Source organism: Vulpes lagopus, chromosome 12, assembly GCF_018345385.1.
Source record: "Vulpes lagopus strain Blue_001 chromosome 12, ASM1834538v1, whole genome shotgun sequence".
Classification (NCBI taxonomy): domain Eukaryota; kingdom Metazoa; phylum Chordata; class Mammalia; order Carnivora; family Canidae; genus Vulpes; species Vulpes lagopus.
The window spans coordinates 30,003,431-30,030,257 of NC_054835.1; positions in this window are offsets into that span (position 1 = coordinate 30,003,431).

Consider the following 26,827-nt stretch of genomic DNA (forward strand, 5'->3'; position numbering starts at 1 on the left):
ATTCTGTTCATCACTGCCTCCTTAGTACCTATCACAGCACCTGGCACACAGTAGGTGTTCTGTATAAGTTTTGTTGAATGAATGGGGTGTCCAAGGAGTAGAAGGAACTCCCAAAGGTCATCTAGTGCATCCACCTGCCTCTGGGCTGAGCCACACCTAAATCATCCCGAGTGCTATTTTGGGTGTGGTTATTCTTAGCTGGCCTCTTTGACAGCTGGAAAGAGTCAGAGAAGCAGCGTCTCCTCTGAGGCTTTTGTGCTACAGGCCACATTCAGGAGGAGATCTGTTTGGTGGAAACAAGAGCCGGGAAGAGAGAGAGGCAAGTGGGTCCCAAGCCTGGAGCTTGGCTGGAGGTAACTCCAGGTGGGCAGTCCCCTCTTCCTGGGTGATCAGGAGGTGAAACTGAGAAGCTCATCTTCAGGAGGAAGCCTGGAGACTTGGTCATTGAGGCTCCTGAGGGATTGGGACATTGTTGGGCCCCAGCCTGGGGACCTACCAAGGAGGAAAAGAAAAAGTAAAAGAAGGGCCTCATCCACTGGGGCAGAGGTGTCCTGAAATGTGCAGGTTCTCCTCCTTCCAGGGAGACTCAGTCCCCACATTCCCTGCCCCCACCTTGCCAAGCACTTTGGGGAAAGCGGAGAGTTTGAGGCTGTAGCTCCATAAGGAGATCTTTTCTTCCAGGGCCTGTTTTTTCCAGGGTATTTCTCAGTGGCCGGGGAGTGTCGGGGCCTAACACAGTCAGGCTGTACCAGGAGCCAGAGCCCAGAGTATTCTAATCTCATGGGGAGATAGGAAGAAATGATTAGTGCGCATTGAATGGCCCCGCTGTGAGCATTCTGAGCTGGACTGGTCCTGGGGAAAATCAAGGGCAAGTTCTAATCTCATTTTCAGGTAGGGGAAGGGTAGAGAAGTGACTTTCTGGGGCAGGCTCTTGAAAAACAGGCATAAACAGGGAACAATGGGACCATTCCTTTCTGACCTACTCAACCTGGTGCTTGATACGAAATGAGTGTGGGGTGTGTGTGTGTGTGCGTGCGTGCATGCATGCGTGTGTGTGTGTGTGTGTGTGTGTGAGAGAGAGAGAGAGAGAGAGAGAGACTAAGTATAACCTTGTGAACCCTCTTAGGAGGCTAAAGCTTGCTCCCAAATCCCCCCTGCATAGGGATGGATTTGCCCCTTTTTTTCTTATAAAAACCTGTGTTTTCTGAGTGCAATACAAAAAGTGGTTCAGTGGTGCCACCCCGAGCTTCAGGGCTCCTTGATGACTACCTAATCCCAACCCCCCGACTCCCCTCTGCCCCACCTCCTGCCACCCAAAGCTCTTTAACTCAAACCTAAAAGTTACAGAACAGGGCTGGGGAGACACTGGGAGAGTAGGAGACAATGGGGTGACCGCTGGCTGAAGACCCACAGCCTGGGAAGGTGGAAGTGAAGAGACAGCGGGCCCGGGATCTGGCAAACATTACTGAACAGTGACCGTGTACCCACAATTGTGTCACAACCTGTGGGCACTGCAGATAAGAATGAGATGCCATCTCCGCCCACGAAGACTTTCCAAGGCTGTTCACCTCATGCCTACCGGTGGAAGGTCATTGGAGACTAGGTCAGACGGCTTGCTTTAATGATGATGCCTGCTGATGCTAAGTACTTTCTTTCTATGAGCCTGACAGCGCGCACACAGTCAGAACCGCCAAGGTTGGCCATTTCCAAAGGGCTCCTCGATAGATCCACCCAGATCTGAACTACTCACGGCCGAGGCTTAGCCTTGCTGCATCTAGCCTGTCTTTGCTCTCGAAGTGGTGCTGGACCTCTGCCGGCTTTGCCACTCACTGTCTCTGTTAACATGGGAAAAGCATTCTTCATCTTTGGGTTCAGGTCCCCTCCTGGTGTTAGGCTGAACCATAGGAAATTATTATCATTATTTTTTTTTAGGTCATTAAAATAAAGGGGCTGATCTGCTTTCAAAAGTCCCTTTGGGGGAAAAAAAACCAAACTCGCCTTGATCTCTCACATTTTAGACTCCCTAAATAGTGCCCACCTCCTCTGGACTCCGTCCTCTGCACCGTGGGTTTTCTACTACTTGTCACTGTGCACTATGGTCTGGCACATGTAAATAAGATGTCCTTACTGTCATCACAGCTTTAGGGCAAGTCCTACTCTGGGATTATTCTGTTTTCTGGACCTAAAATGTTCTTATTAAAAAAAAAAAATGCTCTTAGTATACTTCCTCCGTGCTTTTCCGCTCCATATTACCTGCCTTAGGTACTTCCTTGGGCTCTCTCAGCCAGAAATAATTTCTCCTTCCTTCACGCTCCATGAACCCTTTTCATATTTTTTGTAACATGTTTTCCCCTTATTTTAAATGTCCACTGTAGGGCACCTGGGTGGCTCAGTCAGTTAAGTGTCTGCCTTTGGCTCAGGTCATGATCCCTGGGTCCTAGGCTGGAGCCCTGCATCAGGTTCCCTGCTTAGTAGGGAGTCTGCTTCTCTCTGCTTGTGCTCTCTATCTCCCTCTATAAAATAAAACAATAAATAAAATCTTTTAAAAATGCCCATTATAGAGTTTTTGGAGATGGAAAAAAATGTAAAGAGGGAAATAAAAAATAAACATCGTGTGCAATACACCGTCATCTACTGTTAACATCTGATATATTTTCTTCTGTCTCTTCTTTTTGCATACATTAAATGTACTTTTTTCTTTTTATTATTTACTTATTTATCAGAGAGAGAGAGAGTGCAAGTGCATGTGAGTGGGGGGAGGGGCAGAGGAAGAGGAGGAAGAGAGAGAGAATCTTTTTTTTTTTTTTGAGAGAGAGAATCTTAAGCAAACTCCCCACTGAGAAGGCAGGGCTCAATCCCAGGACCCCAAGATCATGACCTGAGCCAAAATCAAGAGTCGACTGCTTAACCAACTGAGCCCCAATTGCACCCAACTGGTGCACCAAATGTATTTTTTTCTAAACTGCCAAGGTTCTTTATAGCAGGCTGTATTTTTAAAATAGGTTTTACTTTTTAGAGCAATTTTGGGCTCACTGCAAAATTGAACAGAAGGTACAGATTTCCTATATGCCTCCCGCCCCCCAATATCTACCATTGTCTACATCCTGCACCAGAGTGGGACATTTGTTATGATGAGCCTACACTGACACACCATAATCACCTGAAGTCCGTAGTTTACATTAGGGTTTACTCTGGGAGGTGTACATCCTGTGGGTTTGGACTAGTGCATAATGACATGTATCCATTATTACAGTATCATACCAAGTTACTCCCCTGTCCTCAAAATCCTCTGTGCTCTATCTACTCATCCCTTTCTCCCCCACCCCCTGGCCACCACTGATCTTTTCACTGTATTTGCTTTTTCCAGAATGTCATATAGTTGGAATTGGACTGGATGTAGCTTTCTCAGATTGGCTCTTTTCACATAGTAATATGCATTTAAGATCCCTCCGTGTCTTGGAGCACCTGGCTGGTTCAGCCAGGAGAGCATGTGACTCTTGATCTTGGGGTGGTAGGTTTGAGCCCCACATTAGGTATAGAAATTGCCTTTTAAAAAAAAGATTCCTCCATGTTTTCTCCTGGCAGTAGATTGCATTTTTGGCCTTAATTCCTAATCCTTTCCTGTATCTACATCTTTTGTCATGTGACTTTGCAGTTCCTCCCACTAAAGGAGGGGGTGGAGTATATTCCCACCACCCTTTTGGGTTTGACCATGGGACTTGTCTTAGCCAATGGGTTTTTATTATTTGTTTACTCTGTCAATATGTAATAACTTTGTTATGATATTTATTTAGGTGAATTATGATGATCTGTTTTTACTAGCTGGCTCACAGATTGAGACTATCTAGAGGATATGGAGTGGATCTTATCTATTTCCCCCATAGAACCATTGGCAAAGAGCGAATGTTCAATAGGATGTCAGATAACTGTATTACTTATCTATGCAGGTGTAAATTATTCCTAAACTTAGTGGTCAAAGCAAGACGCAATTATTATCTCATGGTTTCCGTGGAGCACGGATCTAAGTGTGGCTTAGCTGAGTCTTCTGGCCCACCATCTCTGGTGCTGGGAGTAGAGCCGGAGCCACTGTCACCTCAAAGCTCAACAGGGGAGGCTCTACTTCCAGTCTCACTCAAGAGGTTGCTGGCAGGATTCAGTTCCTCACTGGCTGATGGCCAGAGGCTGCCCTTAGAGCAATTGATAACATGGCAGCTGAACTCCATAAGAGTAAGCAGCCAAGCACAAGAGAGTGAACAAGACAGAAGCCAGGGTCTTTGTAACCTAATGTCCAGCTCACATTCAAGGGGAGGGAATTTCCCAGGGTATGAATATCAAGAAGTGGGGACCATCGGGAGCTATCTCAGAAGCTACCTACCACACTCACAGAGGATAAAGTTGGTTTGTGTAACTTTGTGAAGCCTTGTTTAATTCTTTGACAATGATAAAAAGAAATGGGAACATTACCCATGTTGGATCATTCACATGCTACATACCGGGTCTATGAAGAGTTGACACACAGTCCAGTGAAACCCATAATACATGAATTAGATCAGGTATTCTTCAGAGGGGGTCTGTGTATATATAATTTTGTCTTTATATGCATTTGGGGTGTGGGGGAAAATATTAGCTTTCATAAAATTCTCTTAAGGTTTCCTGACCTCCAAAAGAGCACTCCTCTAGAGAGTTAAAATAAAGAGTGGAGTAGAGCAGGGTAGGGGAGATGTTAAGACTCTAATTGCAAATGCAAAATCAGGCTACAGACAGCTAAGCTGACAGCTCATTGGAACATTGCCCTTGTGTGGTTTGGTTTCATGTCAGAGGGACCTCATGCCCTGCCTAACCCAATCTGATCAGTTCATCTCTGAGAGACAGGAGGTGTTGGTTGGAATATTCCAGAAAAGGAACAAGTGATGAGTCAAGTTGCCTGAGTGAATATTGTTAGAAAAGATGCTGAATGTGTCTGTGTCCTTGGGGCAGAACAGATAGGGCCCAGGGGCTTAAGGCTAAGGGTGAGCAGAGAATATTGCAGGGTGTCCTCTGGGCAAATGCTCAGCCTCTTTAGCATGCTAGTGCTGTGGAGAGAGCTTTGGGTTGACTCAGGTCGACTGAGATTTGGATCCCAGCTGGGCCCATTCCCAGCTAGAGGGGAGGTGACCTTGCACAAAATTTAATTCACAGAGCTATCCGGATACAGTTTGCTTGTTTAGACCTCCATTTTGTTCAAAGAAAATTCAAGGTAGCATTTGGAGAATAAAAAAAGATACAATTACAAAAGCATCCACTATGAGGACTAACATTTCTTCCTCCCCTCCCAACCATCTACTTACCCATCCATCCACTAACCCACCTATCTCTCCAGCTGTTCACCACTCTTTCATCCATCCAGCTATCCACTCTCCATCAATTCATTCATCCAATCAACCATTCACCCACTCAGTTACATGTCTGTCCACCTACCCATGTGTTCATGCATCCACCCTCCATCCATCCATTCACCATCCATTTACCCACCCAGTTACATGTCCATCCACTTACACATGGATCCAACTATTTATTCACCCACCTATCATCCATCCATCCATCCATCCATCCATACACCCATTCATTAACCCACCTAGCTACACGTCCATTTAAGCATATATTCATGCATCCAACTCTTCATCCACCCTGCATCCATTTATCCATCCATCATCCATCCATCCATCCATCTATATATCCACTAACCATTTACCCACCCAGCTATAGGTTTATCCACTTACACATGGATTTAACTATTCATCCATCCATCCATCCATCCATCCATCCATCCATCCATCCACACTTCCTTCTATCCATTAACCCACCCAGCTACATGTACATCCATCTACACATATATTCTATCCACCCATCTGTAACAGCTATTGAGCCCCTATAGTATACCAGGCACTGTACTGGCTGCTTTGGTTGCCTTAGGCTCCAAGGGACCAATACAGCTATTGTCCCTGTTCTCAAAAACTTATAATCAATTAAAAATAATTCAATGTTTTTCTTTTCCTTTTTCTTTCCTTCCTCCCCCCCCCCCCCCACCCCATCTGCCCTTCATCCTGTTTTCTCTTCCTCTCTTTCCTTCTTCAGGTCCTGTTTTGGGGAAGAATTGACTCCACCATGAGTTTAGGGGAAAAAAACCAAGTTGTAGTAGACCCAGTTTCCTACACAGAGACCAGACCTTTGACCTTGATAGAGAGTACAGTAGTCAATTGACCCAGTGAGCGACATGTGATGAAAATTAAGTACTTGTTTGAGCCACCGTGAAAGGCTAGGAGGAGTCCCGAAGATCCAGCACCAAGCCTCTCTATGCATTGCTCCTCTAGGATTGGCCTGACCCATCGGTGGGCAGGTAAATGCTTTCTCCCTTCCGTCTCCAGGACCTCCTTCCCATCTATTCTTGGATGCCTGGATGACCACCAAAAGAAGTTTCTTTCTTGAGCTTAAGGCTCTGATCCCTGTGAAAATGAAAATCTCTGTGGGAGGGTCACAGTTTAAACAAGTACTAATTATTTACACTTGGTTGTGAATGAATGTCCCTTATTTTTTTAATGGAAGCCAACAGGTATTCATGAAGACTGCTCCAGATCAGATTGGGGGTGGGAACTGCTTGTGGCAGTGGCATGTGTTTCCTGGATGGGGAATCAGGAGACTGGTGATAGTTCTGCTGGGCCACATATGGGCTCCTGAGCCTTGCACAGGCAGCTCCCACTCTGGCCTTCTGGAACTAGATGATCTGAAGTGGGCACAGAAGGGAGTCACTGAAGGCTGCCTCTGTGGGCATGTGACTGAGCAGCTGCATAGGGCCTTGTGTTTGGTTTATTTTTTTATTTTATTTTTTTAATTTTTATTTATTTGTGATAGTCACAGAGAGAGAGAGAGGCAGAGACACAGGCAGAGGGAGAAGCAGGCTCCATGCACCGGGAGCCCGACGTGGGATTCGATCCTGGGTCTCCAGGATCGCGCCCTGGGCCAAAGGCAGGCACCAAACCGCTGTGCCACCCAGGGTTCCCCTTGTGTTTGGTTTAATGCTCTCCTGTTGTCATCTTATGAAGAATAGTTTTTTGACCATGACACCCTGCATTTTCCTTTTGTGCTGGGTTGGCAAATTACGTAGCTGGTCTTGGTGGGGAGGTAGGGTTCAGAGAAAGGGACCTGAAGGCAAACACTGCTCGCCGTAGAAGCTGGCTCAGCTGCTGCTGCTCCCCATCTTTCACGATCCAGCTCAGGACTGGCCTCCTTGAGAAAGCCATTTCTGAACAAGCCCACCTGCCAGGATCACTCAACTCCACCCAGGCATGTCTGCAGACAGCAGGCTCTGCTTGGCAGATCTTTTGCATGTTGACGGCGCTCAGGGAAGTCGGGTGGCTTCAAGTGCGGGTACCCATTTCCCTGCTCGCACCTCTAGAGGTTTCTCTCCCTTTCAACTCTGCCCCTCTGCATGGCAGGAAAAATGGCTTTGGGATCACACAGTCCTGGGTTTGAGTTTTCCATTTCACTTCTTAGAAGCTGAGTGATGAAAGGAAGATGGCAACCTCCTGGAGTTCTCGGGTGCCTGCCTCCCACCTGCTTCCCTGGGTGGCTGGGAGGGCAGAGTGAGCTGCTGATGAAAGGCACGGGCATACAGTAGGCACCAAATAAATGAAAGGGTCTTCTTGACTCAGAGCTTTGCTTCCTCACCAGCTAAAAATACCCAGACCCCCAGCAGCACCTCCCCTCCTGGCAGCCTGAGAGCCGCGCCCAGCGGGAGTCCTGTAGCAGGGCCCGCATCTCTGGGCCCATGGTGCCTTGTGAGTTCTAGCCGCTGAGCTCTTTGAGGTTTGAGTTACATTTTCACTTGGCAGAGTTAGTTCTCAGATGCAAAGAGAAAATCTGTCAGGGGAGGGGGGGAAGAAAGGGGGGCGGGTAGAAAGAGAGAAAGAGAGAAGAGGCGGGGAGTGAAAAAAAAAAAAAGAAAAGAAAAAGAAAAAAGGCTCCCACGGCTTCTCGGACTTGGAATGGCTCTGTGGAGACCAGAGGGGATGCATGCAAATCAGAAACACATGCATGAGGCTTCCCTCCCAGCACATGCGGCTCTGGAATGAGGGCCCTGAGTCCTTAATATGCTGGCTCAGGACTGGCCAGGCTTGGGATGGAGAGGATGACACGGAGACAGAGCCTGCACCTGTGTCCTCTCATCCTATCCTGGGTGAAAGGGGAGAAGATGGGAGCAGTGGCTGCATCTATGGCTCTACTCTTGGACTCTGAAAGGTCTGGAGACCTCCTAGAATAGGGGGAGCTTTCTTCATAGGGGTGGTGAGTATCTGACAGCACCGGGGAAGTGGAAAGAGCATGAGTTTTCAAGTCAGGCAGACTTGGTTGGCATCCTATGTTCCTCACTAGCTGTGTGACTTTGGTAAATTACTTAAGCTCTCTGTGCCCGAATTTCCTTATTCCAAATATGAGGACCATGATTGCCGTCCCAACAGGCTTTTGTGAGGATGAAACCGAATTTTGCATTTTATTTATTTAATGACTGACTGATTGGGTCCTATATACTTCTTTTCCTTCCAGAAAAGATATAAGATAGCTCACTCCCTAAAAGAAATACAGTACATGGGACGCCTGGGTGGCTCAGCGGTTGAGCGTCTGCCTTTGGCTCAGGGTGTGATCCTGGAGTGCCAGGATCGAGTCCGGCACCAGGCTCCCTCCATGGAGCCTGCTTCTCCCTCTGCCTATGTCTCTGCCTCATGAATGAATAAATAAAATATTAAAAAAGAAATACAGTACATTAAAGAAATCACGGCAAAAAGAAAATAAGACCTGAATAGAAAGATGAAGCTAGGGCAGTGTTAGTACACAAAGATGCACAGCATGGAGTCTTTTTTATTATTAAAATTGGTTGGTAAATTTGTCTCTGAGCTTCTGGTTGGCCAAACTAAAGCAGAAATTATCATTTATAAAATTCATTTTGTGTATTTAAAAGAAATGGTTGCTCAGGAGAGCAGCTTTCCTTGGCACTGAAGCCACAGTTGTTTTTCCCAGGGGTCCTTTTAAAGGGATCGGCTGCACAGTGGGAATAAGCAGACAGCAGCTCTTCGTTGCATTAGAATGTGTGCAGAAGGCGCAGGGGAGAATATAATGCACCTGCCTCGCCCGGCACGGCACGCAGGAGGTGCTCTCTCCCATGGGCTTCACAGAGCGGTTCAGGGGAAGGACTGGTGATCTCTGGTTGCTTCCTGTTACCTGTGGCTTGACTTCACCTCCTGCAAACCCAGCCTGCTCCTCTCTGCCTGCCTGTCATAGGGCTTCGTGGGGGCACCTTTCAGTTACCTCTGCGATGGGGATGATGCAGACTCATCGCTGCTCTCAGGAAGTCCAAACCCTGCTGCGGGCGCTCTGCACCCTAGGCCCGGTGACACTCCACCTCTCCGGGTTCTGTCCCAGGGAGGAAACGTGGGCATTCTCTAAGGACTCAGGCCTAGCTCCCTCCTGCCTTCCTTTCTTTGTCTTTCCTTCCTGAGCGAATGAAAGGCAGAGTGAATGAAAGTTTCCCTTCTGCTGGGAAACTCCCTCGGGCCCTGTAATGAGCTAGAATAATTGATTTGTCGATAAAAACCAAGGCTGTTGGAATTGATGCTCGGTGTCAAAACAGTTCGGATCACTTTGGTACCAATTCATTGTTGCTGGAGGGAAGCCGTTAGGCAAGAGCCCGGTGAAAAGGGGGCAGATTTGGGTGGAAACATGAAAGATTTGATTGTGTTCAAGCTCCCCAGCATGGCACTACCCTGGTGGGATCTGATTTCAGGGCTCCAGACGGAGGTCCTGGTTAATATTTGCCTTCTGTCCTTTCTCATGAGGGTAGAAATAACTTGGCAATTGCCCCATTGCAGCTACTGTTTGAACGTGGATATTCATTTAATCTGGAGTTCTGTTACTCTTTAAATATTTAGGGGTTTGGCTGAGGCCTTTGTATTCTTAGGATGCGATAGACAGTGAAAAATGGTATTGGAATGTTTCTACTCAGATCAGAAGGGAGATGGATTCTCGGCCTCCTTCCCCTCACGCTGCCTCCCACCCAACACTTGCTTTCCTTCTCTCCTCTTCTGCCTGCAACAAGTTGGAAACCAAGTTCTTTCGATATATATAATCAGAGGCCATGGGGTGAAGGACAGAGAATACACTTTGGAATCATACAGATCCCTAGAGGGAGGTTGACAGCTTGGCTCCTTCCCCATGATCCAGGCAAATTTGGGCGAGTGTTTAAAAGTTCCCTCTCCTCATCTGTGAAATGGGGCTGTGGACATCTCCCCTAGAAAGCTGATATAAAGGTCAAATGAGATAAAATGTATATATATGTAAAGCAACCACCAGAGTACTATTATTGTTTTGTGACAATGCCATTGATCTAAAACAATATGCTTCCAAAAGATTCCCAAAGAATTCTGAACAGGTATATACGTATATAAAATATATATGCATTTCATAATTATATATATGTAATTTATATACATACATTTTTTAATTGAAGTATAGTTGACACACAATATTGCATTATACCGCTATATTTCTTGTAGGATGAAGGTGGTTAATGCTTGGGTGACCTAGGTCCTCAGATGGTGATGAGTTTGTTGCAAATCTTTTGCTACCTAGAGAAAAGGTACAGACAAGAGGGGTGCTTGAGCCATTCTTTGGGCCAAGTGCTACTATTTAATGCTCTGGTTTCATCCCTCCAGTGACTCAAGGAGGTAGGGAGCATTTTTTGTTTACAAGAAGAGGAGACAAACTCAGATATTGAGCCACTTGTCTTGGGTCACACAGTAACTAGTTCCAGTCTCTTAGCCTCCACATTTCAACTTCTTTCAACATGATGAAGATGCCACTCATTGTTTCTGATGGTGACCAGAGAATACTGGGTGTCTTCCCTATCTCCACTTGAAGGCTTGGGCTTCCAGACTCTCATTGTTTTGTGGTTGGCTTATTCCTCACATGGTTATTAAGCATCTACTCCATGCTAAACACTGTGTGAAGTAAGGAGCCAGGTGGAGCCCCCATCCTCAAGATACTGACAGTTCATTTAGGAGGCAGACAGATGGGCAATTTTTCAAAAAGAAGAAAGAGGAACTGTTTGAGAATGTGTGCTGAGTGCTTCTCTTTTGTCCCTTGGCTATAATCACACTGCCAAGCACGTGCAGGGGACTTTACACACATAGTAGGTACGCAGAAAATGTCATCTGAATGAATACAAACTCTCTCTCCCATAGGTGTTTCCCAAATGCTGGAAATCCCACTGTTGGTTTCCCTGAATTTAACATATCACGTCTCCAGTGCATGGTCAGTTCTTGGGTTGACAGTCCAGGAGCCACACTCCATAATAAAAACTTTAGCAGTGTGAGCCAGAGGAGGTGGGCTCAGCCAGGGTCACAAAAAAACCCACTGTGGCAGGACGCCTGGATGGCTCAGTGGTTGAGCATCTGCCTTCGGCTTAGGGAGTGATCCCGGGGTCCTGAGATCCAGTCCTGCATTGGGCCCCCCACAGGGAGCCTGCTTCTCCCTCTGCCTGTCTCTGCCTCTCTCTCTGTGTCTCTCATGAATAAATAAATAAAATCTTAAAAAAATACCCCCCCAAACAAAAAAAACGCCATGGCTGGGAGCTGTTGAGGCCAAGAAGTTTTTGCATGTTCATTTAATCCCCGTGACTCCTGATGAGGTGGATGTTCTTCCTGTGCCAACCTACAGATGAGGAAACCAAGGCACAGTGCAGTTGCATCTCCAGGCACACAAGTGGGAGGGGAAAGCGAACCTCAGGCCAGGCTCCAGGGAGGACCTGATTCTGGAAGGGCCCCTGCATGTAAGGCCACCAGGAGACCAGTTTGGAGGGTGCCCTGATTGGCTTCAGGAAGAAGGGTAAGAGCAGGAAACTGTCCAGTGTTCCCAGGGCTGGACCTGGTGCACCCCTGCCTCCATCAGCCCCATGCCCACCTGCCCTTCCCCCACATCCCTCAGGCCTGTAAGGGTCTGGGAGTGTGGCCCCTAAGACAGGGCGGGCTCTGAGGAGTCCTTCCCTGCTCAACACACAGCTTCTTGGGGTCGAGGAGCCTCCTGTGAATTTCTGGCACGTGAATGGCCTTGGAGTGCTATGGCTATTTATTTTGTTGAGAAGAGATGTCTTCATCTCAACTTTGTGTTTGCTCCTCTGGGGGTTCTTTCATCCAGCCATCCTTCTCCTCTTTCTCTTCTGATTCCTCTTTTTCTACTTCCTTATTCTTTTCTTCCTCCTTCATATTCTATTCCTCCTCCCCTTTTTTTTTCCAATATTTATTTATTCCAGAGAGAGAGAAAGAGAGAGAGCAGAGGGAGAGGCAGAGAGAGAGGGAATCCCAAGCATACTCCCCACTGAGCGTGGAGTCCCATGTGGGACATGATCCCACAACCCATGAAATCATGACCTGTGCTGAAACCAAGAGTCAGATACTCAACCCATTGAGCCACCCAACCACCTCAAATTCCTTCTCCTCTTAGTCATTCTCTGTTGCTTTTTCCTCCTCATGGATTTCAAAGGAGTTGTCTTCTATACACACACATATATAAACACATATATGTAGGTATTGCATATGACATAAAATTATGTGTTATGTGTGTATATATGTTTATGTACATATAAATACATGCATATTTATATACATATGTGGATGTATACAAACACACACATCCATACATAAAACCAGTGTTATTGTACTTCTAAATATGTCCTTATGCTTAGAATGTAGGAGACCCAGAAGGTCTGGAGTCAAAGTCTGGCCATGGCTCCATTGGGAAGTTCAAGGGTTGGCAGCAGAATGCGTGGGGAAAATACAACTCCACAAAAGCAGGAGCATTTGGTGTTAGAGATCACTTGGGCTAATATCTTCTTTCTGATACTAAGTTGCTGTGTGACCCTGGGAAAATGATCTTATCTCTCTGTTTCTTCTTCATGTGGAAAATAAAGCCTACACTACTACACAGGGATGTAGTGACTCTCAACTAAGAGAAGAGTAGTAGAAGAAATACAAATGTGAGCCATTAATTTACTTATATGTTTTTGTTCACCCCCACTCTCTTATTTGAAACAACTGCAGAACAGTTAATGTGTATCTCAGGGGGAGCAGGGAGAGAGGAGAGTGTGTGGGGGGGAAGTGTTCGCCTTTTAAAAAAGGATGGTTTTTACATAATGCCAGTTGGATTGCTCATCCTCACTGTCTAAGGGAATATTTCTTAATTTTCTTTTAACTCATGCCCAACTGAACATTTGTCTAACTTTTAGTAATTTGTATAATTAAAACAAAACTGATTTCTCTTTTTTTCTAAGTATAATATTATTTTGCAATATCCAGTATGCTTCCTCAAATTCCCCCTCCTGAAATGTGGATCTGCCCCGGCCTTGGGGGATAGAGAATTTATCCCAAATTGTTGTATGATCTTGGCTCACTTAGCTACCTTTCCTAAGCCTCGGTTTCTCCTTTTGTGTGATGGACAGTCGGTGATGTCTCCTTGGCACTCACAGGGCCTGTAGTGAGGAGCTGAGGTCCCCAGAGAGAAGCATCCCTCATTCCAAAGGAGTTTCCTGCCACAAGTCTCAGCTCAGACCCACAGTGCAAGGCAAGGGTCCCCTTGGTGAGAACAGCTTCTCTCTGGGGACTGTCTCCTGGAGATTTAGTGTGATATTTTTTCTCACCCTCAGGAATCTGGCCAAACTCCAGGGCCGCCTATCATGAGCGGTCTTGTTTGCTTGAGTTTGCAGAGTTGTGAGGGTAAAGGACTGGCTTTGACTATTCAATCAGTTGGGTGGGGGTGGGGAGCTGCCTTAGGCCAGAGGTGTGACTTTTCCCTCTCCTTTAGGAATCAGGCCATTCACCTATGGGATTCAGTGGAAATGTGTGTGAGTGGGGTGGGGCGAGGGGAGGGAGTGTAATATTTTCAGGAGTGACTATGTAGTGCTAGTTGCTATCTTGGTCAACATCCTCTTACTCAATATTTAATCATGCTGTGTGGTTGTATGACCATCCCCATGTTGCAGATGGAGCCAGTAAGGCTCAGAGAGGAAATAGAATTGTTCTTGGTCACTTACCCAGCAGGACCTGCACCTAGATTGGTGGCCTCCGAGGCACAGGTGGGAATGGGGGAGGGAGCAGAAACGTGTCAGGAGATAACAAGGCAGATTTCTGAAAGTCTAATATTTCTCCTTCCTGTTCACCTGTTTCCTTGAGCAGAATACATTTGAGAAGGGGATGACGACAGTGGCCTGACTCCTTATTGTACCCATCGAGTGCCTTGGGATTTCAGGGGCTTGCCATTCAGGGAGCCAGCCACAGGGTCCCCTCCCTCTATGGATGGCCTTTCCTCCTAAGAACCAAGGGTTTGGAGAAGGGGATTTGTCTTTGTTGGTCTTGTTTCTTGACTTTCCCAGGCCTTACTTCCTCCCATGTTCTGGGACATCTGACACAACGGCTATGGGGCAAAGTGAGATGATGTGAAGAGGAGGAAATAAACAAGGGTGTGGGTTTTTGGAGTCTGATACATCCAGGCTAAAATCATGTTCCACCACCTCCTGACAATGTGGCTTCAGATAAAATATGGCACATCTTTGAGCCTCAGTTTACTCACCTATAAAATGGGGATGATAAATCTCCTAGCCATTGGATGAACTGAAACGAGGAAGGGAGGAAGAGCCTGGGTAGAAATCCAGCACAGTGTAGGAACTCAGGAGATGTAGAAAACTCAGAGGTTTTCCATGTGGGAGAGATGTGTGCTCTGTAGACCCCGCAGCAAAGTACCGTTCCACCCTTCTCTGCCCCCAGCTGTTCAGAGTTAATAGCAAGAGACATACATTTCATAAGCACTAAACGTCACTTGGAGAGAGGAAAAACAAGAAAGGGAAAAAGAAAGACAGATCTGCAAACACTTAGTCATCACCAGAGTGGTGCTCAGAGCCATCCATCCTCATGAACTGGCTTCCGGGTAAGGGGATTAAGGCTCAGTAACAAATCATCCCCAGAGCACAGAATTTGTTCCTCCTGTCACCCTGGGTCCTGCACTGGGCCTGAGGGGTGATGGGACCCAGTTGTGATGAGGAGACATGAGGCCCCAGCCTCTCCGGCTGCAGGGGCAGGAAGAGCAGCCAGGCTGGGGCTCCAGGCTGGGGCTCCCCACCCGCTGTCTGGAATTGAGGGACAGAACCCACTGGCATTCCAGAGCCAAAGAAACAGAAACTCTCCAAGTTCACAACTGTGGAGAAACACTTATCCAGTTTGTTTTTAATCAAACTCCCCACGCTGACACTTGGGTTCCATTCAACCATTTAAAAAGTTCCACTAGCAAATAAACACTTAGCCAAATATTTGCCCTTATGTGTTTTCAATAGTAAATACCAGCTATATTGCTCATCTCCTTATATCACCCTGACTGGGCCTGCCTGCCCCTGGTTGCTCTGAGCTGAGTGGCCTCTTGGAGGATGGGTGGGAACCCCTTCCTGACCTCCCACCATGGAGCCAAGAGCAGAGAGGACTTGGGCCCTGGTGAAGAAAAGTGCTCCTTCCACCCCAAGGGCAGACTTGCTTAAGATCTTTGTGTGGGATTTGTGCTGCTGTGTAGCAAAGCCCCCAGGCCCTGAAAATGTATTCCTGTTTCCCCTTGGCTCCCGGGCCCTGCTCCTGTCTTCCCCAGCACTCAGAAGCCAGCCTGATGACCTTTGAGGTGCAGGTCAGGGTTCAGGGCAAAGAAGGTCAGCTTTCACAGGTGTTGGAACCTTAGGTTCCACAAAACACCATTACACACAGATGCACATGCATGCACACAGATGGATGGTGTGGTATGTAGCCACCATGGTATTGGGTAGCATTCCTTGGTTGCAAGCAACATATTCCTCTATTGGAAGAAGTAAGGATAGCTTATAAGAGGAAAGGTTGAAAACCCAAGTTTGGAAAAGACAGTGTTGCTACTGAAAAAGACAGTTCTATCATTTTTTGGTCTCTGACATTCTGCTTCTGAATCAAATTCCAGGGAGGAACTTGCTAATTGGTTTTGATAGGGTCCTGTAGCACCCTACTGATCAGGTGAGGACAGAAGACCTTCATTAATGATCTCCCAAGGCTCCATTGCATTGTTTTTCAAGTTTTTTTCACATCCCAACACACAGAAAAAAATATATTTGTAAGACATAAATGGGGGTGGTGGTAGGTGAGGCTATGAATGTTAGCTCCTGCTCTGCATCACTTCCCCCGATGGCACTGAGGGACACAACATCTCAGCACACCTGGACCGATTCGTAGCAATTGTTGGGAAGCTCGACTATTTCCAAGAGGGAGATGTACTTCCTCAGAATATAATCAGGATTTAACAACAGCAAGTGGCATGCAGGCTGAGTAATCACTGCCCTCTCAACAGGCACAAAGTCCTCCATCATTATCAATAAAGCGATCAGAGCCTCTCTCCACCTTAGCTCTTCTCCATCTCATTCTGGCCACAATATATTGAATTTCCCCACCTAATTCCTCTCTCAGTAAAGGGATAGTAAACAAATGCATTTATATCTCTACTCATACACCACAAATATCTCCTTCAAAGTACTATGGGCACTTGCGGCCCAAGCTATGACTCAATGGTTTTCTCATTGGCATCTAGAAGAGTGTTCTGCCTATAAGTCAGTCTTCAAAATAGACCTCAAACTTAGCTTCAAGCCTATGCTCCAGATGTGCCACACACTCTGCTGTTTATAGGTCTGCTTGGGAAGGCCCTTCTTCACTGGTAAGGGTCTCCACTGAAGGAGACTCTTGGTGTAAATCTATAAAATGAATGAAGAGACAGCTAGGGTGGCTTCTCCCCAAATAGTAATCAGGTCAGAGCATCAGATAATCCAATGATGTTCATGGTATTCTTGGTTTTCCAAGGCTTGGCATCTGCACTGTCTTATGAAAACTTGATCCAGTCTGACATATTCTTGGGCTGGCAAAACAAGAATGCTGAGGGTTTCTGCCAACAGACAAGCCACGAGGAATAAAGGAACAACTGCCCTGAGATGAGCTTGCATGTTAATGGGAAATGGGTTTGATTTACAAGATTTTTTTAAAAAAAGATTTTATTTATTTGAGAGAGACAGAGAGACAGAGAGCACAAGGAGGGGGAGGGTTAAAGGGAGAGGGAGAAGCAGACTCCCCACTGATCAGGGAGCCTGATGCGGGGCTTGATTCCAGTGCCCTGAGATCATGACCTAAGCCAAAGGCAGATGCTTAACCCACTGAGCTTCCGAGGTGCCCCTGATTCACAAGATATTTTAATGAAGTCTCAGGAAGTCTCACGAAGGGAGAAAACTAACTTCTGGGGAGAACTTACCTGTGCAGCTAATTGCACTTGCATTATTTCATTGAATATTTCCAGCAACACTTGGAGGTCTACATTATAATTCCCATTTTTCAGATAAAAACACAGAGGAGTGATTTAGAGATATAGATGAGTTTGTTTTTAAGTAACTGGCTGGAGGCAGAGCTGGGACTCATACTTAGGTTTTTTACATTTTCTACTCTACCTCTGCACCTCTTTACCTGGTCTTTATATAGTTTCAGGAATGTTTTTTGGGAGGGGGGATGGTTTTTGCTGTTAGCTGGTACCAAAATTAATTGACATGTCACCAGACTTCTTACTCCATGAGAAAAAGAAATTCGTATTTGGTTAAGCTGCTATTATATAATGCGTATGGCTATAATAATTCTATCTAATAGAGTGAAAAGTACTTACATAAAAGGTACTTAATAAACTTGCACTTAATAAATAAATGGTAGTGATTATTAGGGTAGCATACAGATGCATATTTTAAGAAACATTCAACTTATTCAAATCTATATTTATTTATTTATTATTATTTTTCAAAGACTTTATTTATTTATTCATGAGAGGCACAGAGATAGAGACAGAGAGAGGCAGAGGGAGAAGCAGCCTCCATGCAGAGAACCTGACATGGGACTCGATCCCGGGTCTCCAGGATCACACCCCGGGGCTGAAGGCAGCGCTAAACCACTGAGCCATCTGGGCTGCCCCAAATCTATATTTATTAATGAAATAAATTGATCGAATATTTTAAAAAGAAAATTCCACTTTGTTAGTAACCCAGTTAATTCATGCATTTTTATAGAAAATAATAGACAACACTAAAGGGTATAAAGTAAAAAAAATGAAGATTTCTTGTGGCAATCCCCTCAATACTGCTCTCCAGAGATAACCTGTATATCAGCCCTAAACTTCTTTGTATGCATGAGGTTGGGATTAGCATGAGGCAAAGAAGTGCCTAAGGTGGAAAATTTAAGGAGGTGTTCTCTCTTAGATTTGTGCAAGTGTAGGGTGGACACCTCCATGCCCCGGGGGGAGCCTATGCTTAAATTTCACTTCCTGCATATCTTACTTGAGTCCACTCTCACCCTGGTCCTGCTATGTGCCACATATATTTATGAAGGTACTTATACAGTTATTTTTCAAAACTCAAAATAACTTCTATTTTATTGTGACTTTTATTTTTCACTCAATGAATCAAGATCCATTTGGGTCAATTCTCATAAATCTACCTCAAACTTTCAGCGGTTGTGTGGTGTTCTATGGTAGGAATGAATAATAGTTTAGCTGCTTCCCTAATGATGAACATTTATATTTAATTTCGCTATTACCTGTGTCTTTATCAGTTTGGGCTTCTAGAACATAATAGCTTAGATGGGGTGGCTTAAATAAACAAATACTTTCTCAGCTCTGGAGGCTGAGAAATCCAAGATCGAGGTGCTGGGAAATTGGGTTCTTGGTGCGGGCTCTCTTCCTAGCTGGTAGCCACCCTCTCCCTCTGTGCTCACAAGTCTTTCCTCGGTGTGTGCTTATGGAGAGAGCAAGAGCTCCACGTCTCTTCCTTTTTCTAAAAGCACACCAATCCCATCACGGATGCCCTACCCTCGTGACCTCATCTATACCTAATTACTTTCCAAAGATGTCTCCTTCAATTACCAATACATTGAAGGTTAGGGTTTCAACACATGAATTTTGGGCACAGACATTTAGTCCACAACAAAGAATGCTCTGAAATAAATAATCCAGGGCAAAATGACTTGCAAGTGTGTCCCGCTGTTAGAGTCCTACAAGTGCAAACACTGGGGAAAGGGGTATTTTACATTTTTTTTTAAAAAAAATTTATTTATTTATTCATGAGAGACACAGAGAGGCAGAGACATAGGTAGGGGAGAAGCAGGTTCCCTGCGGGGAGCCCAATGTGGGACTCGATCCCATGACCCTGGGATCACAACCTGAGTCAAAGGGAGATGCTCAACCACTGAGCCACCCAGGTGCCCATATTTTACATTTTGAAAGGTATAACCAAAGCATCTTCAAAAGTTTTGCACCAGTTCGTATTCTCACCAACAGTGCTGAAGGACACGATGGGAGATACTTTCCATTAGAACTATCTGCAGGAATTCTTTAAAGAGCCAGCTTTCTTTATACGTGTGATTTCCCCACATGAGATTCACGTGCCACTTCCCGGCAGTCAGTTCACTGGCCAGAGGCGGACAGGCTGGCTGGAGCATGGGTACTAGCCTGTGGGTCAGTCCTTTCCGTGTTGTGGAGCTCAGCGGGTCAGTGTTGGCTCCAGCCTTCCCTACTACAGCCTTGGAGTGGGTCTGCTCTGGCATCAGGGAGCTGGAGACTCCAACGCTATCCTATGGGTCATTATTTCACCATTTCTCTCCAGCCTCTCCAAAAACTGGCACAAGATCATGAATCTTATGGGGTATTAACAGGTGACAGCTGTAGGAAGGTGCAACTTCTTGGCTACAGAGGACCTTGTTGAATCTTAATCTGTATATTTTGGAAGCAAATAACTTGATGTGGAATAGAGCTAAGCCACCGTGGCAGAGAAGCAGGATGCTAGACTTGGTGGCCATTTGAAATCCTCGAAGTCCTCCTCCTATTTCCTCCTCAGCACTTTCCCTACAACTTTGGATGTCAATTCCTGTCCATCCACCTTCTAAAGCAGGAGCTGGAAAACTTTCGCCCATAGGTGAAATCTGGCCTGCAACCTCCTTTTGTAATAAAGTTTTACTGGAAGGCAGTCGTGATCATTTGGAGATCGTCTATGGCTGCTTTTGCAACTACAGTAGTGGGGACAGATTGTATGGTGCACAAAACCTGAAATATTTATTGTCTGCCTTTTACAGGCAAAGTGTGCTGACTTCTGCTCTAGATGTCTTTTGAGTTTTCTTCTCTTCTTCCCTGTTAGTTCATCTTGTCTTGACCACTGTAATAGCCAGCAAGTTGGTCACAGTCGGAGTGAGCTTTCTTTAATGCAGACATAATTGCAGTAGGCCTTCAAATGTTTCCATATCTCTGAGTGCCTGCCATGGGAGTGGCTTGCCATCTCAGGTGCTCTCTGAGTCCACAGGCTGTTTGCAGCCATCTCTCCACTCTCATCTACTTGTGTGCCCCACAAATACTCAAATACCAGTTCATGAGGAAAATGGAGCGAAGAACATCTCCCTGGTATTTTAGTCCCTATAGACTACTGAGTTTCCCAAGCATGGTACTCACTGTCCCACCCCTTTACCCTTTAACCATGCTGCTCTCCTGGCCCAGGCGGTTCCTTCTTGTGCACCCGAAAAACTGCCACCTCTTCACACACGCATTTTTGACTCCCTCGTTAGCAAAGATATTTACTTCTTCCTCTTTGCTCCCAGTAAAGCACTCAGGGCATGCTTCCAGTGCAGCATGCACAAGGCACCATTTGTAATTATGTGTGTCTTTCGTTGCCCTTCCCCTACCCCCATCTGTGAACTCCAGCATGCAGGGGGCTTGTCTCACTCTCCTCAGCATCTACCAGGGCCTGACCCACACAGGTTCTAAAGGAATGTTTGTTGAATGAATAAACACTAGTAGTCATTGAGCTCTTGCTCTATATCGATAGTATCTCTTGTAATCCTCACAACAGCCTTGTGGCATAGGCACTGATATATCCCCACTTACAGATGTGGCAACCAAGGGCATTAGAGAAGTCACTTGCCCAAGGGACTTCTTGAGAGAGCTTGCCAGGATTTGAACCTGGCAATTAAGGCTCTAGAGTTTCAGCCCCAACTCCCACGCTAACAGTGAGTGAGTGAATGAACGAACGAATGAGTGAATGAATTCAGTGAGATTCTATGAACTGAAGACAGGAAAGGTAAATGCTGTGTGACCTTATGAGACCCATGAGTAGGGTTTACAAAAGAGAAGCACAAAGATTCCAGGGCCCTGGCATGGGTGGAGGCTGTGGGGTAGCAATAGCCCACAGAGTTCAGGTAGAGTTTAAAGAAAGGGAAAAACCAGACCATCCTATGAATTCCTGAAAGTGCTCAAAGAAGTTGCAGGATGGTAGGTAAACAAACAAACCCTGCCCTTCTGCATGTTGGGCAAAGGACAACAACAACAAAAAGCATCAACCTTAACATTCATGGTGTATCTTCCGTATGCATAACAGAACGGATAAACTACACGATCGGAGTTTCACATACGCCAGCTCACAGAATGAAAACTACCTCTTTCCTCTCAAAACCTTCCAATTCAACACATTTTTATTGAGCAGCTATCATGAGCCAAGCCTTTGAAGTAGATGTCAAGAGAACAAAAATGAATGGGACTCTAGGGTCCCCAGCCTAGCAGGGGAGAGAGATGCATTTGTAATTTTAGCCACGTGCTCAGTGTCATCAGAGAGATACAATCAGAAATGCAAGGGGGGGACCTAATTCTGGATTTGTGGAAGAGGATTTCAAGACAGCAATGACTGAGCTGGGTCTTGAAGGATGAATAGACAGGGGAGGTAGGGCTGCTAGACAGAAGGAACAGTTAGTGCCAGGACCCAGGGCAAGAACATTACAGACCTATCAACAATTCACTGGGAGGAATGGCAAGTGGAGGCTAATCAGGGAGGATCTCTTAGGGCATGCTGTGGAACTTGGCTTTCTTCTAGGAAACCATAGAAATATAGCAAAGGGGTTTTTAAGCAGATTTTTTTTTTTTATGAGACACTATTTTCATGACAACAGTGTGGAGGAAATGGAGTGAGGCACAACTGAAGTGGCGGAACTAGGACTATTGCTATCATCTGGGTGGGAAGTAATGAGGGGCTAAGCTGGGGACACAAACGCGGGAGGTGAAAAGTGAGCCGAAAGACCAAGACGTCTCAGTCTTGAAATGTTAAAATATGCACTAACTACCTGAGTTTTAAACAGCTTGGTCCTTAGGATCTTCACTTGAAGAGATTGTATGCACACAATAGCGTAGCATGGCCTTTATCTGGGGAGTGTGTGCGTGTATGTGCACACATGTGTACACACATACACACACACTGCAGACTAGTAGAATAAAAGTCTCCAAAAAAGGAATAAATGCATATAACAGCGGTAGTACCAGTCATGTGTACAATAAGTTGTGTAGGATGAGTTGTGTACGATGGCAGCAGGCAGAGAAGGTAAGAATGAGGTGCAGCTGGGGTAGGGGCTAGGTGAACAGTGTATTAGCTATCTGTTGCTGGGTAACAAATTAGCCCTGGAATCAGCAGTGTGAAGCACATTTATTTTCTCACCACATCTGTGGGTCAGGAGTTTGAGAATAGCTTGGCTGGGTGGTTTCAGCTCTGGCTATCTCATGAGTTTGCAGCCAGGATGAGGTGGAAGTCTTGATGGGGGCTGGGGATCCTGACACGGAGACGGTGCACTCATCTGGCTGGCAAGTCGATGCTGGCTTTTGGCAGGAGGCCTCAGTTCCTTACCAAGAGGACCACTCCATAGGACTACTCAAGTGTCTTCACGTCTGGCGACTGGCTCCCCCACAGTTAGTGATCTGAGGGGGCAAGGTGGATGTGGCAATGTCTTTGAGGGCCTAGCCTTGGCCTACAATTTCCACAGAATCTGTTGGTTATGTCTGATGCTGTGTGAAGTGATGGCATTAATAGAAGCCATCATTGTGAAGTTCTGTGTTGCATCTGGATGGGAATCTAGAAGGACTGTGTGAGAGACGCTTGCCCCTTATTTCTGTGGCTGCAGAAGTCCAACAAATAACTTGTAGTGATCTGCTGCTACCACTTCCACATGTCGGGAGTGGCACTGTTATAATTTCATTTCATTCTCTCAGTGATGCTGGGAAATGGGATCCCAAAATTGCACTTTTCAGAAAGAGAGGAAACTGAGGCTCATTGGGGTTACATAGCTTACCTGGAAAATGAGGGATCTAGGGAAGCAAGCCCAGGCCTGCCTGAGCCAGGTGGATGGCAGTGAGGCAAGTCAGAGACAGGCTTAGCAGGACCTGAGCCATGTCCCTCCCATCCCTATCTGGGACCTAGGATGTCCTCAGCATTGGATTTTGCAGTGTGGTGACAATGGGAGGGTGAACAGGGAGCAACGGGGCCTCTCCTTCCCTGCATGCCCCACAGCCCTCAGCTCTGAGCTGATGAAGGGTCTTGGTGCGTGTGTGTGTGTGTGCGCGCGCGTGTGTGTGACCAGCCTGGCAGCTGCTGCCCTCCCAAAGCTGGGGATTAGGGTGACGAGGCCCACAGGGCCCTCTGGAGCTGGCTGCAGGCCAGAGCCGCACGGGGCCATGGGCTCCTGGGACTTCAGCTCCCAGGCCGTTCTCGGAAAAGCATTTGCAGCGAGGCCACTCCAGGTGCCAGGCCAGGCCATCAATCCCTCACTCTTCGGAGCAGTGAGTTTATAAAGTAGCAATTAAATAAGAGCTCTGTAAGTGCTTCTGGGAACTGCCCTGAATGCATTTTCCAAACATAAATAACGGGGACCTCCACTCAGTGCTGAGCACATGCAGAGCAGAGAGGCAGCGCAGAGAAGAAGGGAGCCCTGTTGTGGCGGCCGGCCGGGCTACCTGCCCCTGGTACGCACGCGCGCTCAGCCTAGGTGGCAAGGCCATTTGTCTTGCCTGCCTGGGTGGCATGTCAGCTTGCCTGGACAGGTCGCACAGGGGAATGGTGGCCATGACTTCACTGGGAAAAGCAGGGGATCCCCCAGGCCATTCTGGAGCCCATACTGTGAGAGCACAAACAACAATGATGATGGTGTCTCTTCATTGAGCACCTACTATGTGCCAAGAGCCAACAAACCTCATATTTTGGGGAATTTGGAAGACCTATCAGGGTGACAGAGTCTGGAAGTTAGGGGGCCCCAGATGACAATTCTTTAGCCTCTTGTATTCATTAGGCCTTCATTCTACCCTGGGTACTATTCTAACAGTTTGACATGAATGAGCCGATTCAAGTCTCCCAACAAACCTATGAAGTCGGTCCTCTTATCATCCTACTTTGTAGGGGAAAAATTGAAGCACAGAGAAGTTAAGTCTCTTGCCCAGAGTTGGCATTTGGGCCCAGGCAGGCTGGCTCCGGAGCCCCTCCTCTTAACCCCTTGCCGTGCTGCATCAGAGCATGGGATCTGAACCCCGGTACCAGGTGCCACCCCGTCTTCTCAGGTCTGATTACTGACAATAGTGTGTGGCAGCTCAAGGCCTGACCAGCTCGATCTGGGCCAGAGGACCCTACCTGGGTAAGTCCTCCCTGCCTGCTCCCTCCTGCTCAGTGCGGCCTCCTGGCCTCTCTCCAGCTGTGGGCCCTATGCTTCCTCCCAGCCGCATATGCTGGCACCCCGAGGGCCATGCTTACTCTGGTCTCACAACTTCATGCCTTTGCTCATGTTGGCCTGACCTCCCGGATGCTCTTTCCCCACTGGTCCCCCTAGGTAATTTTAAAATATCAATGTATTTTTAAGTCACAGATGAAGGGTTATTCACTCTTAGGAATACCTCCCGACTATCACCCCCACCCCACTCTACCATCAGACGCATCGGGTGTCCTTCTTCTGTGAGTACCTCCACGAGAACACATATCACCCTCTTAATCTTGTTGCTTTTTGGGTCTGAGTTGATATTGGTGGGTGGGTGGGTGGAGTCATTTCCTGAGAAAGGTAGACACTCAGATCATACCTGACTTGGGCCCCCCGGGGCTCCAGACATCATTATTCCTGACCCATCAGAGCAGTGTGCAAGTAAGAAGACTGATTGGAACTGATTTTGGCTCTGCCATTGACTTGCTGTGTGATCTTGGCCGAGTGACTCTACTTCTCTGAGCCTCGGGGTTTTCTGTATATAAAACAGGAACAATTATTTCTGCTTGACAGGGTTGTTCAGAGAGTTAAACATGGTATAGAAAGCTAAGGCACCCAGCAATGAGTATTTAATAAATATGAGTACCTCTCTCCTTTCCCCTTACCTGGGAAATGTGTTCTCAGGATAGCAGAGGATGGGGATAATCGGGAAGGCACACAAACAGCCCTTTACAATGCATGGCTCTGAGAATGTGATTTTTCCTCCATTCCACCAAAGTTGGGGGTCTCACTGCTTTTCTGCAGAAGCCCCTCACCACAGGGGGACTCCTTTCCATGCCTTTCTGGGGGTGATGGAGCAGTCGTTGCCACCAACTCCATGTCACGTGACAACTAAACGCAGCATTTCTTGAACGCCGCTTTCCCAAGGGTCTCCCACCGGAGGATCCCATCATAAAAACCCCATCAAGAATCTGGCCCCTGTTCACTCCTGAGCCGGGAGGCAGTGATTTCCCTGTCTTGGATTCCATCGAAGTTGCCAGTGATTAAGAAACTCATATATTTTCACACTCATTAAAAGAAACATGATGTTCACTTTTCCAAGAAAAGCCATCCTTGTTTGTAGACCCTGTAATATATTGGGAACGCCTCTTAATTGGCTTCTAGGACTCAGTGTCAGAAGTCAGACCCAAGTTTGTTTATTGACACAAGGAAAAAAATAAAACGTCGTATAATTAGTTGAGTGACTGACTCTAAATTCAGTAACTCCCATCGGTATGTGGCCTTGTCAGGGTTTAAGATTCCATTTTGGGTTATGAAAGGGGCCGGGTCCTAGGTAGTCCAGACGCGGCCGCCCTGCATCATAGCTATTGTACAAATGGGCTCAGTGTGCTGTTTGTGTTAAGATGGAAAACTTTTACATGTTTGATTTTTATGCAAGTCAATTAACTTGTTTTTTATAACTGTAAGGGCTTGCTTTGCAAATAAGATTACTTACCACTATAAATTATGGGAACATAGGGGCCTATTCAGACAAAATGTTACACACCCCTAACCCGTGCACCAGGCTGCATGCCGGCCTTCTGCAGGGGGGACAGCGAGGCAAATGGGACTGGGACGGGAGGTGAAGGAGGAGGGAGGGGTTATTTTGGTGCATTCTAAGGGGCCCTTCCAAGAGGGATGCAAAGGGGGAGGGGGCCCAAGGGGCGGGGACTCGGGCTGAACCAGAATACACTTCTCTGTGCTGCTTACCCGCACCCCACCCTCCCAGGTAGCACAGAGCTGGCCAAGGCTTCCCTTTCCATGGCACTGGAGGGATCTCATCGGAGGTGGATTTTTTTTTTTTTTTTTTTAACATTTGCTTCTTGGTGACAGTACATCCCCTTGCAGTTTGGCGTTTGGGGCAGGGCTAAGTCTGGGCTTTATCCTTGCTGTCATCTTGTCACCCTTCCTGTAATGATGGCCTCATGCCTATCTGGCATCCTATGGGTGACCCCCTCCCACAATTCAAGTGGAAGAGGTGAGGGCAGAGCAGAAGGCAGGGAGGAAAAGGCATTCCCACACGCTGCTGCTCAGTGGTGGGGTCCCATCGCCAGAAACAAGAGACGCAGTCACCAGTCCCTGGGACTTATTCCCTCTCTGCAAATCCTTTGTGGAAGGCACTTCAGCTCTGTGTATGAGAGGTTCTGGAAAGT